The following is a 14,612-nucleotide window of genomic DNA, read 5'->3' as shown; positions in this document are numbered from 1 at the left end:
CTGCCCTCAGTGACATCATCTGAAAACAGTGTTCATTTCTACGTATTTGCTGATAAGACCCAGCTCTACCTCAGCAGCACCTCTCTCACCCACCCTCTCCAGTCTCTGTCCAATTTGTCAAGTTCCTTGTCTGATATCCAAGTAACGGTAAGAAATTTACTCCAGCTAAATATTGGAAGACTTTGTCTTCCATCTCCGCCCCCAACCTCTATTCCCTCACCACCATCGGAGGCCAAAGTAGTAGGTTTTAAGGTGTGTCTTAAATGAAAGAAAGGCGGTGAGGCTGAGATTTGGTAACTGGCTCAGCAGTTTGAGGCTGACCTAGGCATTTTGCTCAGGTGGTAGTGCACTCACATTAAAGTCACAAGGATCTGAGTTAAAATCCCACTCCAGGGCTTCACACAATCTCTGTGTAGAAGAGGCCCTTCAGCCCATTGAGTCTGCCCCGACACATGAGAAACACCTGACCTACCTACCTAATCCCATTTACCAGCACTTGGCCCATAGCTTTGAATGTTATGACGTGCCAAGTGCTCATCCAGGTACTTGTTAAAGGATGTGAGGCAACCTGCCTCCACCACCCTCCCAGGCAGCACATTCCAGACCGTCACCACCCTCTGGGTAAAAAGGTTTTTCCTCACATCCCCCCTAAACCTCCTGCCCCTCACCTTGAACTTATGCCCCCTCGTGACTGACCCTTCAACTAAGGGGAACAGCTGCTCCCTATCCACCCTGTCCATGCCCCTCATAATCTTGTACACCTCGATTATGTCGCCCCTCAGTCTTCTTTGCTCCAACGAAAACAACCCAAGTCTATCCAACCTCTCTTCATAACTTAAATGTTTCATCCCAGCAACAACCTGGTGAATCTTCTCTGCACCCCCTCCAGTGCAATCACATCCTTCCTATAATGTGGCGACCAGAACTGCACACAGTACTCCAGCTGTGGCCTCACCAAGGTTCTATACAACTCCAACATGACCTCCAACCTTGGGCTTGAGCACAAAAATCAAGGCTTACACTTTTGTAATCTATGCCTCGATTGATAAAGGCAAGTGTCCCATATGCCTTTTTCACCACCCCACTAACGCCTCTCCACCTTCAGAGATCTATGGACACACACGCCAAGGTACCTTTGTTTCTCAGAACTTCCTAGTGTCATGCCATCCATTAAATACTTTTGTCAAATTACTCCTTACAAAGTGCATCACCTCACACTTTTCAGGGCTAAATTCCATCTGCCACTTTTCTGCCCATTTGACCATCCCGTCTATATCTTCCTGTAGCCCAAGACGCTCAACCTTACTGTTAAACACCCAGCCAATTATTGTGTCATCTGCAAACTTACTAATCCTACCCCCCACATAGTCATCTATGTCGTTTATATAAATGATGAATAATAGGGGACCCAGCACAGATATCTGTGGTACGCCACTGGACACTGGCTTCCAGTCACTAAAGCATCCTCCTGTTATCACCCTCTGTCTCCAACAACTAAGCCAATTTTGAATCCACCTTATCAAATTACCCTGTATCCCATGTGCATTTGCCTTCCTTATAAGTCTCCCATGCGGGACCTTGTCAACCTTGGGCTTGAGCACAAAAATCAAGGCTTACACTCCAGAGGGAGTGCTGCACTGTCATTAAACCAAAGCCCTATCTCTCTGCAGGTGGATATGAAAGATCAAATATCATCCCCAGTGCCCTGGCAAATACTTATCCCTCAATGAACATCTCAAAAATATCTGGTCATTATTGCATTGCTGTTTGTGGCTGGATTGTGCAAATTTGTTGCTGGATTTCGTCCATTACAATTTTTAATAAAGTGATTTGAGAGGTCCATCAGCTGTGAAAAGCGCTATATTTTTTCCTTTTTTCCCCCGTGTCCAAATTGACTTTGAGCTGAGCTTCCAACTTCATACCCTCTCCATCACCAAGACTGCCTACTTCCATCTCCGTAATGTTCTCCAACTCCATCCCTGCCCCATCTACTGCCAAAACTCCCAGACTCAACTAGTTCAATTAAAACAGAAAATGCTGGAAGAATTCAGCTCTGGCCGCATCTGTAGCAGGAGAATACAGACTCAAAGTTTTTATTTCAGATTTCCAACCTCCACATTTTGTTTTTGTTCAACTATCCCACTGCTCTGCTAGCCAGCTTCCCAATTTCTACCCTCTGTAAGCTCCAGCTCATCCAAAACTTCAGTCTGTACCCTAACTTGCACTAAGTCCAATTCATCATGCTGTTGGGAACACTTCAGCTGTGACACTAAGAAGCTCGCTCTTTTGCAATTTAGAGGATTAGCCAGCAATCTTAAACCCAGTTAAAGAGGACTCAGTGTTGATTGCACAATGGTGCGAGGTCTCTATTTCTGCTGGGATTTTGCAACATGTATAGTGAGCTGTAAACTTTGGATTCAAAAAACCATCTGAGCTATTTCATCTAGAAAGGCCCATGGAGGGAGGGGTGAGTGAGTGTGCCAGTGCCTCAGGCAGAGAGGGAGTGGCTTCGGGCAAGGTTGAGTGATGAAGTATCTCAGGCTGACCGAGGAAATGAGTGCAAACTTGCCCAATACTTTCATACTGATGGTTGATTTTGTCACTTACGTCCTGGTTGTTTTGAATATAGGTTAAAATTTCATTGTACGTTTTAGTCCAGCGAAGACACCCCGTTATCAAGCGTACTACTTCGAAATAGTGTGGGAGTGCTGGGGACTAAGTACTTCAGCAAGAAGCTAGGCTGTGCGCCAATGAGAAGTGAATCTCTGCAGCACAATGGGTGTCTCAGCAGGTGGAGTCCTAGTCAATGTTTCTTCCTTTACAACACCATCAGTTTATTAGCTTCATGGCTGTTGGGAAGATTGTGCAGTCACTTGGATGGCAACAGTCTGCAGGCTTCAAGTGTTCATTGGTAAGAATCATGAGAATGCAAGTGCCTTAAGTGTCAACATGTGTTCCTGATGAGCGGTCAGGGCCCTTGAAAGATATATTACAGGTTAGTGCTCAACTGAGGGTGGAGGAAAGGCTCAGACACCAGCTGCACTCAGAATCTCAGCCAAGTGGTCAATCTTCATGAGTAAGCCTCAGCAGGTGGTACCCACAGGATGTTATCCACAAATGCAGTAGGATCATGATTCAGACAGAGTTCCCTCAGGGCCTTTACACTTGGGGAATATGGGAACAGGCAGAGGCCATTTATCCCCTTGAGCCTTTCATCATTCTACGTTCCCCCTGCTCCCCTTAATATCGTGAAAGCTTCAATCAATGCACGCCTTGACTTTCTAAATTGCAGGGAATATAACCGGACTTTGTGTAATCTCTCCTCATAATTTAGGAACACAAGCAGGCCATTCGGCCCCTCGAGCTTGCTCCACCATTTAACTAGATCTTGGTTGATCTGATAGTAACCTCAAATCCGCATCTCTCCTACCCCTGATAACCTATCATCCCTTGCTTACCAAGAATCTACCCACCTCTGCCTTAAAAATACTCATAGACTCACAACCCTCAGAAAAGATTTCACCTCATCTCCGTTTCAATGAGTGAACCCCTTTTAAACAGTGGCCCCTAGTTCTAGATTTTCCCACAAGAGGAAACATCTTCTCCACATCCACTCTGTGGTGGAGGCTGGTTGCCTCACACCCTTTAAAAAGTACCTGGATGAGCACTTGGCATGTCATAACATCCAAGGCTATGGGCCAAGTGCTGGCAAATGGGATTAGGTAGGTAGGTCAGGTGCTTCTCACATGTTGGTGCAGACTCGATGGGCTGAAGGGCCTCTTCTGCACTGTGATCCTAAGACTTGCTGTACCTGCATACTAGCCTTTTGTGATTTATGCGCTAAGATACCCAGATCCCTCTGCATCAGAGCTCTGCAATCTCTCACCATTTAGATAATATGTCTCTCCTTTTATTCTCCCTCCCAAAAAGGACAATTTCACATTTTCCGACATTATACTCCGTTTGCCAGATCATTGCCCACTCACTTAACCTATTTATATCTTTTTGTAGCCTCATGCCCTGTCCACAAATTACTTTCTTCCCTTTGTCATCAGCAAACTTGGCAACCATCCCTTCATCCAAGTCATTTGTTATAAATTGTAAATAGATGAGATCCCAGCACTGATCCCTGTGGCACACCACTTGTTACACCTTGCCAACCTGAAAAAGACCCATTTATGCCTATCCTGCTTCCTGTTAGCTAGCCAATCTTCTTTCCATGACAATATGTTACCCCATATACCATGAGCTTTTATTTTCTGCAATAAACTTTGATGTGGCACTTTATCAAATGCCTTCTGGAAATATAAGTACAGTCCATCATCTGGCTTCCCCTTTATCCATAGTACATGTTATTTCCTCAAAGAACTCCAATAAGTTGGTTAAACATGATTACCCCTTCACAAAACCATGTTCACTCTGCCTGATTACCTCAAAATTATCCAAGTGCCCCACGATAAAACTTTTCCCTATGATAGATGTTAAGTTAACTGGCCTGTAGTTTCCTGCTTTCTGTTTCCCTCCCTTTTTCAATAATCGAGAAAGCAAACAAGCTCTGCTTTGAACATGCTCAATGGCTTGCACACGAACAAGGGAGAGAGCTCATCCTGAGTGAGACACAGCCAAAGTGAGTGTGGGTATTGGCAATTTGGTGCACAGTGGGAGTTCAGTGCAGAGGGGAAGAGGTGCTCTTTGTATTTCTTCCTTGCTATCCAACTTCTTCAATCATCAGAGCGTGGTCTTTACCTGTGCAGCAGGAGAGGCTACAAGCGAAAGGAATGACTGGTAAGTAGTGGGTAAGGTCGGGTAAGTATTTATACTTTAATTGCTTATAGTTTAAGGTCTTCTTGTGGTTTATAGTTTGTATGTTCTATAGTAACAAGGATCAGGAAAGAAGGGCCCTAGAGTAATGGATTTAAAAGGTTTATTTAAAGGGATAAGTCATGGCAGGAGAATTCAAAGCCGTGATGTGCACCATGTGGGAAGCTGGGGACACCACCATGTGTGCAGGAAGTGTCCCCAGCTGCAGCTCCTTGAAGCTCAGGTTTCAGAGCTGGAATGATGGCTGGGGACACTGTGGAGCATCCGCGAGTCTGTGAGCATCGTGGATAGCACATTTAGAGAGGTGGTCACATGCAACTGAAGGGACTTGAGGAAGGAAGAGAAGGGTGACCACCAGGCAGTCCAAGAGAAACAGGCAGGTAGTTCAGGAGTCCCCTGGGGTCCCGCTGGCAAATCGGTATTCCATTTTGGAGGCTGATGAGGGCGCTGGTTCCTCCAGGGAGCAGACACAGCCAACCTTCTGGCACCACAAGCTGCCTGTCTGTACAGGAGGGGAGGAAGAGCAATAGTAATAGGGGACTCAATAGTCAGAGGAACAGATAGACACTAATATGGCCATCAACGTGACTCCAGGGTGGTATGTTGCCTCCCTGGTGCCAGGGTCCAGAATGTCACTGAACATCCTGAAGGAGCAAGGTGATGAGGCAGAGGTCATGGTACATGTTGGTACATGTAGAAAGAGGGATGAGGTCTTGCATCAAGAATTCAGGCAGTTAGGCAGTAGACTGAAAAGCAAGACCTCTTGGGTTGTAATCTCTGGATTACTCCCAGTGCCACGTGCTAGCGAGCTCAGAAATAAGAGAATAGCCCAGATGAATATGTGGCTTAAGAGTTGATGCAGGAGGGAGGGTTTTAGATTCCTGGATCACTGGGACTGTTTCTGGGGAAGGTGAAACCTGTACAAGCGGGACGGTCTACATCTGAACAAGAGTGGGACTAACATCCTTGCGGACGGGTTTGCTAGTGCTGTTGGGAGGAGTTTAAACTAATTCGGCAGGGGGAGGGGACACAGAATGTTAGCAGGATAGGGACACAACATAATACAGTAAAACAATCAAGTCAGAGGGAGTACAGCTGCATTAAGTTTCAAGGGAGTAAGGCAAGGCTGGATGGCCTCTACTTTAATGCCAGGAGTATTACAGGTAAAACGGATGAGTTAAGGATGAGGATTGACACATGGAATTATGATATAGTAGCCATCACTGAGCCATGGTTGAGGGAGGGGCAGGATTGGCAGCTAACATTCCGGGATATAGAATCTTCAGGCGAGACAGGGAAGGGGGTAGAAGAGGAGGAGGCATTGTACTATTAGTTAAGGAGTCAGTTACTGCAGTAAGGAGAGGAGAGATATCATCTTGGAGGGGGCATTGAATGAAGCTTTGTAGGTAGAGCTTAGGAATAAAAAAAAGGGCAGCCACATTGTTAGGTGTTTATTATAGACCTCCAGATAGCAGGAGATTGAGGAGCAAATATGTGCACAATATGCGGAGGTGTGTAAAAACAATAACAATTGGGTAATTATATTAGGTGATTTCAACTTTCCCAACATTAATTGGGATAGACAGTGTTAAGGGCTTGGATGGAGTGGATTTCTTGAAATGTGTACAAGAGAACTTTTTAGGTCAGTATGTAGAGGGTCCAACAAGGGACAGCGCAGTGCTGGACCTAATTCTGGGGAATGAAGCCGGATAGGTGGCTGAGGTGGTGGTGGGGCAGCATTTTAGTGATAGCGACCACGACATGGTACAATTTAAGCTTGTTATGGCCAAAGAAATAGACAAGTTGCAAAAAAATGTTTTGGATTGGGGGAGGAGTGGACTTTAGTAAAATAAGGCAGGATCTGGCCAAGGTAGATTGGGAACAGCTATTTATGGGGAAATCTACACAGGAGCAGTGGGGGGGGGGTGTTCAAAAAGGAAATGGGGAGGGTGCAGGCTCAACATGTTCCCTCTATGGTGATAGGAAGGAGCAACAAGCCCAGAGAACCATGGATGACCAGGGATATTCAGGATACGATGAGAAGGAAAAGAGAGGCTTTTAGCAGGTACAAGGGAAGCAAATCAACAGAGGCATCAGTGGAGTACAGAAAGTGCAGGGTGGAGCTTAAGAAAGCAATTAGGAGAGCAAAGAGGGGATATGAGAAAGCTCTGGCTGGTAAAAGTAGGGAAAATCCCAAGATATTCTATAAATATATCAATGGGAAGAGGATAACCAGGGAAAGAGTGGGACCCGTAAGGGACCAACGGGACAATCTATGGGTGGAGCCAGAGGACATCGGTAGAGTGTTGAACGAATACTTCACATCCGTCTTCACCCAAGAGAATGAGGATGAAGGTATCGAACTCAGGGAGAGAGACTGCGAGGTTCTTAAGCAAATTGGTATAGGGAGTGACAAGGTATTGGAAATGTTGGCAGGCTTAAAACTGGGCAAATCTCCAGGTCCGGATGATTTGTGTCCCAGACTGCTGAGGGAGGCAAGGGAGGAGATTGCAGAGGCTCTAACCCAAATTTTTAATTCTTCTCTGGCCACGGGGGAGGTGCCATGGACTGGAGCTAATGTGGTTCCATTATTTAAGAAGGGTTGTCGGGAACTATAGGCCAGTGAGTCTCACGTCATTGGTAGGGAAACTATTAGAGAAAATTCTGAAGGAGAATCTATCTCCACTTGGAGAGGCAAGGTTTGATCAGGGATAGTCAGCATGGCTTTGTCAGAGGGAGGTCATGCCTAACAAATGTGATTGAATTTTTTGAGGAGGTGACCAGGTGTGTAGATGAGGGTTGTGCAGTTGATGTAGTTTATATGGATTTCAGCAAAGCCATTGACAAGGTCCCACATGGGATACTTATAAAGGCGGCAAATGCACATGGGATACAGGGCAATTTGATAAGGTGGATTCAAAACTGGCTTAGTAGTCGGAGACATAGGGTGATGACAGAAGGATGCTTTAGTGACTGGAAGCCAGTGTCCAGTGGCGTACCACAGGGATCAATGCTGGGTCCCCTGTTATTTGTCATTTATATAAACAACATAGATGTTGTTTACTATATGGGGGGTAGGATTAGTAAGTTTGCAGATGACACAAAGATTGGCCGGGTGATTAACAGTGAGGTTGAGTGTCTTGGGCTACAGGAAGATACAGACGGGAAGGTCAAATGGGCAGATAAGTGGCAGATGGAATTTAACCCTGAAAAGTGTGAGGTGATACACTTTGGAAGGAGTAATTTGACAAGGAAGTATTCAATGAATGGCATGACACTAGCAAGTTCTGAGGAACAAAGGGACCTTGGCGTGTGTCCATAGATCTCTGAAGGCAGAGGGGCATGTTTGTGGGGTGGTGAAATAGGCATATGGGACACTTGCCTTTCTCAATTGAGGCATAGATTACAAAAGTAGGGATGTCATGTTGGAGTTGTATAGAACCTTGGTGAGACCACAGCTGGAATAGTGTGTGCAGTTCTGGTCACCACATTATAGGAAGGATGTGATTGCACTGGAGAGGGTGCAGAGGAGATTCACCAGGATGTTGCTTGGGATGAAACATTTAAGTTACGAAGAAAGGTTGGATAGACTTGGGTTGTTTTCGTTGGAGCAGAGAAGACTGAGGGGAGACCTGATCGAGGTGTACAAGATTATGAGGGGCGTGGACAGGGGGCAGCTGTTCCCTTTAGTTGAAGGTCAGTCACGAGGGGACATAAGTTCAAGGTGAGGGGCAGGAGGTTTAGGGGGGATGTGAGGAAAAACCTTTTTACCCAGAGGGTGGTGACGGTCTGGAATGCGCTGCCTGGGAGGGTGGTGGAGGCGGGTTGCCTCACATCCTTTAACAAGTACTCGGCTGAGCACTTGGCACGTCATAACATTCAAGACTCTGGGCCAAGTGCTGGTAAATGCGATTAGCTAGGTAGGTCAGGTGTTTCTTAAGTATCGGTGCAGATTTGATGGGCCGAAGGGCCTCTTCTGCACTGGGAGATTCTGATTCTGTGACTGAGCCTCCGCAGCTCTCTTGGGTAGAGAATACTAAAGGTTCACCACCCTCAGGGCTGAGATGAGGAAGAATTCCTTCAGTAAATTTTTTTTCATTCATGCTTATGGAATGTGGGCTTCTCTGGCGGGGGCAGCATTTGTTGCCCATCCCTAATTGCCCTCAAAGATGGTGGTGAGCTGCCTTCTTCAGCTGCTGCAGTCCATGTGGTGTCGGTAGGGAGTTTCAGGATTTTGACCCAGCGACGGTGAAGAAATGGCAATATATTTCCAGGTCAGGATGGTGAGTGACTTGGCGGGGGGAGAAACTTCTATGTTGTGGTGTTCCCACGTATCTGCCGCCCTTGTCCTTCTAGATGGTAGCGGTCATGGGTTTGGAAGGTACTGTCAAAGGAGCGTTGGTGAGTTCCTGTACTGCTTCTTGTAAATGGTACACACTGCTGCTACTGTGAGTCAGTGGTGGAGGGAGTGAATGTTTGTGGATGGGGTGCCAATCAAGCAGGTTGCTTTGTCCTGGATGGTGTCGAGCTTCTTCAGTGTTGTTGGAGTTGCACTCATCCACACTTCTCTCTTATTCTGAGACTATGTCCCCTGGTCCTGGACACCACACCACCGCCATTCCCACCCACCCCCCCAAACAGGGGAAACATACTTAACATCCTTTCTGCATCTACCTAGTTGAGCCCTGTAAGAATTTTGTGCACTGCAATGTCACTTCTCATTCTTCTAAACTCTAGAGAACACAGACCCAGTCTCCTCAATCTTTCCTTAGAAGATAATCCTTCCATCCGTGGGATTAGCGTGGTGAACCTTCATTGCAGTCCCACTATGACCAGTATATGCCTCCTTTGGTAAGGAGACCAAAACTGCACACAATACATATGAACATATGAATTAAGAGCAGGAGTACACCACTCAGCCCCTTAAGCCTGTTCTGCCATTCAATAAGAATGTGAGGAGAATTGAATACAAAAGTAGGGAGATTATGTTTCAGTTGTACAGGGCACCATTGAGATCACATCTGGAGTAGTGTACAGTATTGGTCACCTTATTTGAGGAGGATGTAAATGCATGAGAGGCAGTTCAAAGAAAAATTCTCATGTCTTAAATGGGCGACTCCCTATTTTCAAACTGCGACCTTTAGATCTACATCCCCCCTCAAGACAAAATATCCTTTCCACACCCACCTGTCAATTCCCCTCAGGATCTTATGTTTCAGTCAAATTGTCTCTTATTCTTCTAAACTGCAGCAAATACAAGGCTAGCTTGTCCAACATTTCCTCATAAGACAACCTGCCCATTCCAGGTATTAGTGTAGTCAACCTTCTCTGAACTGCTTCCAATGCATTAACATCCTTAGAATTCAGCTAAAGCATTCTGGTAAATCCACACTACACTCCTTCCACAGCCAATATATCCTCCTTAAAGTGCAGTGGCCAGGAACCTTTTGGTCCATTAGGCTTCAGTGCCACATTAGATAATGAACTTACCTGGTGAGCCAGGACTCTGGAATCTCTTGTTAACTCAGACCCTGCATCCTATTCTCTCAGTTCTGCAGACAAAGCATCTTACACCTAAACCAGAAAGACTGAAAAAACTTCAAGCCATCATCAGGCCTCTTCCAGGTACGAATGAAAGCTAAAGTTCAGGAAGATGCAGTACTTATTTTTATTGAGTTTTAAGAAACAGGGTTACAAATCACTTTTTCTCCTGTTTATTTGAAGCATCACGTGCATCGCAGTGATGAGGTGTAAAGTGAATTTTCTCAAACCTAATACAACAGGAACAGAAATATTGGAAGCAGTTAACATCTTTTACCAACCATTACGATATGTTTAAAATGCTCTACCTTTATAAAATAATGAAATGATTTAAAATAATGGAAAAAATAAATAGGCAAAAAAATACAGGCTGGATTAGATTGTGTAATGGATTAACATTGAAACTAATGCAAAAAGGATATATTTAGTTCAAAACAAGGATACTTAGTTCAATGTTGTTCCTAGGATTTAATGTAAAGGCAAAAAAAAACTGCATAACCCACTCGCTTTAATGTGTGATGCACACCTTGTGTGATGATACTGCCCCTCAATCTTTTGCACTATAGATACCAGTATTTTATCCAGTGTTACAAGGTTCAAAATGTTCTCTCCACATCCATCCCAAGCTTGGAACCTGCAGCTGTACACAGACCATCATGTACACACCATCACACTTCACAGAAATCCCAGTTACAACAGCTTGTTCCACATTGCAAGTTTCAAAAGTAAGACCAAAAGCAGAGATATACTCAAGCGAGGACATTACTTGAAGAGCAAACGATGAGTGTGCTTTTTGACATTTATTTTCAGCCCATTGCAAATATCCATATAAATACCAGAAGCTCTAAATAAACTAGCTCCACCACAGCTGTGTATAAAGTCAGAACAGCAGAAGGAACTTCAGCTCAAGAAACAGGCTTACTGCCTACCACTCACTTCATCGCTAGAACGAGGGTTCTTTAAGCAAATCTATTTTCTTTCCTTCATAGGCCAGGCAGACATCATCAGTTCATTGTGCAGGGAACCTGGCAATAAAAACTCCTGAAAACATTCAATTTCTGTTCTGAAATGGATAATTATGTAACGCATGCATTAGCATTATAGACTCTGCCAATGGAGAAATTGGGTTTTTAACACCTAAATTAAATTAAAGAAGAATAGATTTTCTTTTTCAGATTCATGGGGCTCAAGAAACCAAAAGTTAAGTCAAACACTTAATCAGAGTAGTTGCACTTTACTGGACTTGCATCTCTCATAGGCCTATTTTTCTAAAAAATATTTTTGAAATTAATTTTCTTTTGATACATTGCAACACTTAATTGGGTTTCATTTATTTTTTGGCTGAAATTTTATTTTTTCCAAGTGACGGGCTGCAATTCTGGGAACGGAACACTTATCCACTGGTCCCAGGTCAAGAATAGCACGTGAATTTGATACACAACAAAATTTCCTCTACACGAGTCCTCAATAACACACCTTAGCACCAAGCTTCATAACGTTGTGCCAGGGTGATTTCCCCACCATCTACATGGCTCAATCAAGACCAATTATTCTTTTGGTGAGCATTAGTGCTAATTTAGAGGCAAATCTATGCAGCAAACCTATGAGGAATCAGATTGAGCCAGTTCCCTAACTGATTGGGGATTCCTCACACACAGCTCACGAAGACAACATTTAACAAATGAACACAAAGATCAAATGGATGTTGAAGATAGAATGATAACCTACTCTTGCCTTTGGTTACAATGCTTCACAGTTTGCCTCTTTGCAATTCACGTGGAAGTACCTCCTCTATATGGCAACAGAGGGGAAACTGGAAAATCAACAGAGTTTATCACACCCACACACATGCCTCAAGTATTCTTTGTGCTCCCAACGTGCTACACTGTGGGGGTGGGGGCATCATTATTACGGCTGTAGCGGGGATTTTGGCAACAGCAAGTACTCATCTGAACAGAAAAGCACCTTTGTTATAGGTAGGTTTATGCATACTTGCCGCTGATTATTAAGCCACAGCCTGAGCATCTGATTGAGGTCACCAGCCCCGGAAACAGATCACCTCTATTCTGTCCTTCTATTAAATAGCAAATGCTGTCTTAAGGATATTGATAATTCCCACAGTGAGGCAATTTATTCTCTTCAACTTCTCCCAAGTTGCCACCTTCTGTTATAAGCAGCACTACTTGTGACATTCTGGGCAATGTCAAGGAGGTGTGCGCCACACTTTCAACACTGTCCAGAATCAGAGGTTTCATGGGGTCCAAGAGCTTAAAATCTGGGTCTCCATTTTCATCATTTCCCACTGCAGAAAGACATTTAACAAATGAACTCAAGACTAAGGATGTTGAAGATACCATGGTAACCTAATCTTGCAGTGAAATAACAGACAGTAGTCACCTAACACCCTAACCTCAAAAATGGCACAATATTTTAAAATCTTCCTACAGATTGTATGGTAGATTCACATTTTTTACCTTGAAAGTCAATGTTGGGAACAAACAGCCTACTCATGTCATTGACTTTTACTCTTCAATTCCTGATCTCTGCCATCAGGAAGGAGCAGAAACATGGCACCACACATTCCAGAAATTAATTTGCACATTGAAAGTCTCAGCAATTTGCAGTACTAGTTTAAAAGACTATTCATCTCATTGTTATTTACTGAATCTTGTAGCCACTGTTTTGTTCACAAATTTACCAATGTACCAGGCACAGATGGCACTTCAAAGTAACTCATTGCATGTGCAGCACTTTGACTGAACAGAGATGGTAAGGTGTTGGGTAATTGCAAGTCTTTAATACGATGTTGGAATAATTTAATATCCCCAACAACAATTCCTGTGTTTTAGGTAGTTGGCTCATTGTCAAGTGGCTCAGAGGCAGCCATTTTGTTATTTTTTAAAAAATCCCAGCTAAAGGTTCAGTAACAGCCCATTTTCCTGATTTGCCATTAACAAACAGCTGCAGAAGATCCCCAAGTTTAGGGATTCAGGGTAAACCCTGGATTATAGCCAAACGGTTGAAAACAAAGGGTGGGCATCGAGCGAGAGGGGTGTCCCAGACAGCTATCAATGTTGGGACCACTACAATTTCTAATTTACAATGATCTGGATCTTGAAATTTAAAATAGTTAAATTGCAACAAAAAAAAGATTAGGAGGGTGGTGGAATCAGAAGAGGCGACGCAGAGGAAGAGAGAAAAAAAACTATGAAATTTACATTCAATGGCATTACAATTGCTGAATTCCCCTCTATCAACATCCTGGGGGGTTGGCGGGCAGAGGCAGGGTGGTTACCATTGACCAGAAACTGAACTGGATCAGCCATATAAATATTATGGCTACAAGAGGAAGTAGAAGCTGGGAATTCTGTAGTGAGTAACTCGCCTCCCGACTCCCCAAAGCCTGTCCACCATCTACAAGGCACAAGTCAGGAGTGTGAAGGAATACACTCCACTGGATGTGTGCAGCTCCAACACTCACGAAGCTCAGCGCCATCCCCTCCACTGCCGACGCACAATGGCAGTGGGTACCATCTACCAGATGCACTGCAGCAACTCACCAAAGCTCCTTCAACAGCAAGGAGCAACAAGCCCACAACTACCACCACCTCGAGAGACAAGGGCTGCAGGTGCACCAGCACCTGCAAGTTCCCCTCCAAGCTGCACACCACCTTAAGTTGAAACCATATTGCTGTTCCTTCACTGTCACTGGGTCAAAATTCTGGAACTCCCTCCCTAACAGCACTGTGGCTGTACCTACACCATGAACTGCAACAGTTCAAAAAGGAAGCTCAGCACCACCTTTTCAAGCACAATTAGGGATGGGCAATAAATGCTGGCCTAGCCAGCAACTCTCTCACCCTGTGAAATAACAAAAAATAATGTCCTGCAGATAGGACAGTAAAATAGATGGCAAACTTATCCATGATGGTGTTGAAATAACTAATGCACATTTAGGAGTGTTAGATTTAGCTCCAAACCTGTCCAGCCACTGCAGAACCACAATCAACAAAACCCTTTGAATACTGAACTACACAGCCAAGACAGTAGGGTATGCCATAGATGGTAATCAAACTGTAGCGTTCTGGCCAGTTGGCATCCCAAACTCTGCATATTGGTTGCCAAGAAAAAAAGGACTTCAAATGCAAGAAAGTTGGCAAATATCGGAGTTATGAGACAACTGGAGAGACAGTTGGGCTTTTCATCCTGGGATGGAGTCTGAAGACGAATCTAAGAGCAGGATAAGAGAA

The sequence above is a fragment of the Carcharodon carcharias genome, chromosome 5 (assembly GCF_017639515.1).
Source record: "Carcharodon carcharias isolate sCarCar2 chromosome 5, sCarCar2.pri, whole genome shotgun sequence".
Lineage (NCBI taxonomy): Eukaryota > Metazoa > Chordata > Chondrichthyes > Lamniformes > Lamnidae > Carcharodon > Carcharodon carcharias.
The sequence above is the reverse complement of the archived record's forward strand: the minus strand, read 5'-3'. Positions refer to the sequence as shown.